The following is a 5,864-nucleotide window of genomic DNA, read 5'->3' as shown; positions in this document are numbered from 1 at the left end:
CTCTTGGTGGCAATAAGTGGCAAAAAGATCATGTTGCGCTCAATACATGTACAGGTAGATGAGTGACTGAAACTCTACATTCATTTAGATAATGCTCTATTTCATATGTGAAGTGAATGCATATTGTTCATTCAATAATGGGGGTAATAGAAGTGTAGGTGAGTGAGTGAGAGAAAAAAATTAGAATGTCCCCCCACCTGTATCCCAGAAAAATAAAACTGACACACCAGATAGGGCTACAGGGATTTCCTGAGGGCACCCCCCTTCCCACCGCCAAATAATAATCTGGTGAAGCTATGTACAGTGTAACCCTAACCTTACTGACTCAATCCACCTTGAGTCAGTGAGAAAGGCAGATATACATAAATGCACTTATAAGGGTGTAGGATTATGTATACTTACATACAAGCACAAGCCATTTGTTCTAAGTAATTTCGCATACCCAAATTCATGTAAGGCTGAATAAGGTGAATGCTAAGAATTGTCAGTCTCCAATGTTTATAGCCAATAGTGTGTGGGGGGGGGGGGGGGGGAGAGAGCTGGATCCAGACAGGTCGAGGCAGTATCGAACTCCATGTGAACTTCAGAGGCAGAGCCTGACATTTAAAGCTGGATTGGGGAGGGGGGAAGCGAGGTTCTTGGCAGGAGGCCAAAGGTGCCCCCTTTCAAGTGGCATCTAAGACATGCAAAACCCTGTACCTTCCACTCACTTCCCTCAGCTTCTTGTTGACAAGTTTCTTCTGATATTATTATTATTTATTTTATTCGATTTGATAAACCGCCCTACCCTGAAGGGCATCAGAGTGATTATTACAACAAGAACAACAACAAGCAGTAAAACAAATTCTGGATTTAGCTGAGATGCTCATGGGACAGAACACCTTACCTGTGCAGTATTATATTCAGCTGACGTTCTTATGTGTCCAATCTGTATTCCAGGAAGGCCTTGTGAGGCATGGCAGGCTGGCATTGCCAGTAAAGTGGTTGGGGGCCCAACTAGATGTTTGAGTCCTTTTAAAGATGAACATTGCATGGCCATTTAAAAATGCTGGGAAGGGCTGATAGGCACAGGGCAAAGGCCCTGTCCACAGAGCAAAAGCTCTGACCGGTTACAAAAATAACCATCCAAAAGCTTCTTCAGTGTTCAGAGATTTATTGTTTTCTTTCAATTCCGCGCAGAAGAGGGAACTCTCCTCTGTTAGCAACAGGGAGGAGGTTCAAAGGGATGTTGCTTCAAGTAACATAATTTATACCCTCTTACAAACATCCCTCCTTGTCTTCCTGACCATTGGCTAGATTTGGAATCATTACACATTGCCATTTGAATCTCCACTCCTCTCCAAAACACCTTGCTTTCCACACACACCATATTTGGTGAAACTTAAGTAAAAAACACCTTGCGTAAAAGGTTTCTATAACAACTACTGGTTTCTATTTTACCTTTATCTGTATTTGTGAGCTTCTGCTAATTCCTTATCTCCTTGGTGGGGCCCTGTTTTCCCAAGCCACCTGAAAAACTCAGTGCCAGGCTGCCCCATGAGTTTCGTTTCTTCCAACTAAAGCAGACCTGGGCATTGCTCTGACCCCTTGGGCCACATCAACCCTTGGGATACCCTGACTAGCCCCACAATAGTGCTGGGGGGGCAGAGGCATCTTTAGAAAGCAAAGGCCCGGTTGCCTTGGCTGCCAAGCTGGGGCGCTCCCCCTGCCATTTGGCCCAGCCCTCCACAATATTTTCTGTTTCTTATGCGGCCCCATGGAAAAAATAATTGCCCACCCCTGAACTAAAGTAAGCTTCTGAAGTGCTTGGTGCCCAGTGAATTACTCTCATATAACTTGTATGATTAAATACAGTGGCTTAAAACATCATAAACTCTATGTCCATATCAGGGCTGATACTGATTGGGCCCATGGTTCGGCAGGACGCAGCCTCTTTGTCCCTCTCCCCCACACTTTGGCCCATGGGCAAAGGCCCGTGGGCGAACAAGATTGGGCCCTCGCTGCATTTTTAAACTCGTTTCTAAAATGGTGCCTAGTAAAGTCCAGTTTGACCCTTAGATCCCATTTTAAATAAGACAATTGTTTTGGCAAGGAAATGTGTTTTTAAAAGGCACTTGGACCTGCACAGGGTTGTTCAATTGCATTCTAATTTATTTGCACGTCATTAGATAAACACACTATGTATTCCCTGATGACAAGAGTACCATGGCTTGACACCCCTTTCCTCCAAGGCAAAAGAGCTGTGTGGGTTGTAGAGTTAGGAAAGTGAGTGTAGGTTTATAGGTGCCCCCGAAGTAGTTTAGTGAGGTTATATTCCACCTATTGTCTGTATGTGTCAAGTGCTGATAGGCACAGGGCAAGGCCCTGTCCTCCGAGCAAAGGCTCTGTCCAGTTATAAATATAACCATCCAAAAGCTTCTTCAGTGTTCAGAGATTTATTGTTTCAATTCTGCGCAGAAGAGGGAACTCTCCTCTGTTAGCAACAGGGAGGAGGTTCAAAGGGGCTGTTGCTTGTGTAACATAATTTATACCCTCTTACAAACATCCCTCCTTGTCTTCTTGCTCATTGGTTTGAGTCAAATCGGCTGAACCTGATGCATCTTATCCCACCTCTTACCACACCTTTTCATCCCATATTTTTAATGTAACTTGAGTCTAAAACACCTCATGCATAAGGTTTCTATAGCAACCAAGTTTTCTGCTAATTCCTATCTGTTTTGTGAACATCTCGCTAGCTCCTTATCTCTGTTGAAGAGGCCCCGTTTCTTTCAACTCAGAGCCTGTGTCAGGCTGCCCCATGAGTTTCATTTCTCAGTGCCCTTTAAATCACCTTTCTGCATTCTTTTGTGTTTACCAGACTTTCAGTAAGCTCAGTAGTACAGGCCCCATCAGTTTCGTTAGCTAAGATGAGTTTATGTAACGTGCTCCACCCTTTGTGCAGGCTACTATATGGCTTAAAACACTATAAACTTATATATGTGTACATATCAGTGCTGACAAATCGCAATTGACTCGTGGCAACCCAGTAGGATTTTCAAGGCAAGAGATGAACAGAGGCAGGTTCACCATTGGCTGCCTCTGCATAGCAACCCTGGATTTCTTTGGTGGTCTCCTATCCAAGTCCTAACCAGAGCTAACCTGATCCTACTAAGCTTCTGAGATCTGACAATATCAGGCTACCTTGGGTTATGGAGGTCAGGATATTATGCCTCTTACTAGGACTACTAGGGTTGAAAATAATAGTATTCCCTGTGAAGAAGTGATGTGTAGTGGTTAGGTCAGAGTTCAGGTGGCTGCAGCAACACACATGAAAAGCACCGGGTTTTCTTTCTGAATTTTTTTTAATGCAACAAGAAGGCAGAGCAATAAGAAATCCAAATATGCAGTGCTTTGGTAGAAGGGACGGCATTCTGAAGTCACTTTCGGGAGAGGCTAACATGGCATCACATCAGAGTCCCATCCTAACCCATAACAAGTTGCCATTTAAAGACTGATCCCTCTGTTGAGCTAAAGGTTACAAAACATTATAAGCAAAACCAAGCACGTCAATACCTGTGGCAGCTCAGGAGAACGATAGACCAATGCCCAGGTACAGAGCAAAGCACTGACATTGAATCTTCTGCAAGCCGAAAAGCATTCATTGTAGCAACACGTTCCTTCAGAGCAGTGTTTCCCAACCTTTTTGAGGTCAGGGTACCCTTGACCTCACTCTTCATATCTCACGGTACCCCTGCCGCCACCCTCAACCTTCCCCTCCCATTGCCCCTGCTTGCCACACACCCCATCTTCCCCTCCCAGGGTGAAGGGAAGCACTGGGGGTGGTGGTGGCTGCTGATCTTGTGGCAGGCCCTGCCCCATGGGCCAGATCCATGTCCTTGCTGGCGCCGGTGGGAGACACCACAAAAATGCGGGGTGGTAGTGTTGCCATGGTACCCCTGGGACATGCTCAGGGCACCCCAGGGTACCACGGAACCCTGGTTGAGAATGGCTGCTTCAGAGGATGCGTTGTTGCTAGGCTTTCTACTGCCAGGCAATGGAAACAGGGCTTCCAGATGGTCAGTCTCCCTGCATTGTGCTGTGGGATTTACCGTAACCAACTTCTTGATTGCCCTTTCACTGCAATAATTGGCACAGCAACGTAACATGCTATCAATGTATCATGCTGATTACGGAGAAAGAATCCTCCAAAAAAAGTGCCCAACGATTTGGGGCCGGGAGGGGAGGGGTGGTAGAGGAGAGAGAATGGCGACCACAGGAACGGAGGCACAGAAAATGGCTGCCATGTGGGCAGCTCTGGGAAGATCCAGACTTCCACACCAAAGCGACAGCCATCCGGGCAGTGCTGTGATCTTTCCCAAAACTTCCCAGAAAAGCAGGTTTGGAAGCAATCCAAGGAAAGCCCAGGAAAACCCAAGAAATGCAGGAGTGCATCATGATGCTGTGGGGAAATAAAGGAGGGGGAGGTCACTTCTCAACAAAGTACAGTGGAACCTCGGTTATTCGTTGGTAATCCGTCCAAAAAGAATCGATGAAAACCGAAACCGATGAAAACTGAGGCAAACTTCTCCATAGGAATCAATGTAAATCCAATTAATCCGTTCTAGGCACTCCAAAAAACATACCAAAACCACATTTTTGGGTGAATAAACATAGTCCTTAATGCTGAAAACAGTAACAAACAACAACACTCGGACCAGCTTCAGAGCCAGTGGACCAATGTCGCACCAGAAAGCTGTCCCAAGAGGTCTGTTTCTGACGCCTCTTTAAGATTTGTCTGAAATGGGACACGACATTGCCATTAACAGTAAATGCACATAGGGGCAAAAAATCCAAACTTCACATACACGCTACAGGGGTCAGTGCTATCAGTCACAGACCAGGAAAGGGATTTGGGCGTCTTAGTTGATAGTTCCATGGGAATGTCAACTCAATGCATGGCAGCTGTGAAAAAAGGCAAACTCTATGCTGGGGATAATTAGGAAAGGAGTTGATCATAAAACTGCAAGGATTGTCATGCCCTTATATAAAGCAGTGTTGCGACTGCACTTGGAGTACTGTGTTCAGTTCTGGTCGCCACATCTCAAAAAGGATATCGAAGAGATAGAAAAAGTGCAGAGAAGGGCAACGAGGATGATTGAAGGATTGGAGCACCTTCCTTATGAGGAGAAGGCTGCAGCGTTTGGAAGTTCTTTTAGTTTGGAGAGAGGCTGAGGGGGGATATGATTGAAGTCCTATAGGTGACCATGGGGTAGAAAATGTGGACAGAGAAATTTTCTCTCTTTCTCACAATACTAGAACCAGGGGCATTCATTGAAAATGCTGGGGGGAAAAGAATTAGGACTAATAAAGGAAACACTTCTTCGCTTTGTCTTGATTGATGTTTTGGAATATGTACCTTACAGGAGGGTGGTGATGGCCACTAACCTGGATAGCTTTAAAAAGGGCTTGGGCAGATTTATGGAGGAGAAGTCGATCTATGGCTACCAATCTTGATCCTCCTTGATCTCAGATTGCAAATGCCTTAGCAGACCAGGTGCTCAGGAGCAGGAGCAGCAGAAGGCCATTGCTTTCACATCCTGCATGTGAGCTCCCAAAGGCACCAGGTGGGCCACTGCGTGTAGCAGAATGCTGGACTAGATGGACTCTGGTCTGATCCAGCAGGCTAATTCTTATGTTCTTATGTTCTTAAACAAGTTGCAGACCCGGCCTGCAACAGCTTTGTCCAGGTGATTTTCCCTCACAAACCCCTGCACCTGACAGCAAATCGATGAAAACCGAGGCAAATCAATGAAAACCGAGACAAATTTTTCACTGAAAAAATCGATGAAAACCAAAACCGATGAAAACCGAAGGCAATGAAAACC

This window comes from Sphaerodactylus townsendi, linkage group LG03 (genome assembly GCF_021028975.2).
Source record: "Sphaerodactylus townsendi isolate TG3544 linkage group LG03, MPM_Stown_v2.3, whole genome shotgun sequence".
Taxonomy (NCBI): domain Eukaryota; kingdom Metazoa; phylum Chordata; class Lepidosauria; order Squamata; family Sphaerodactylidae; genus Sphaerodactylus; species Sphaerodactylus townsendi.
This window is presented reverse-complemented; position numbering follows the sequence as displayed.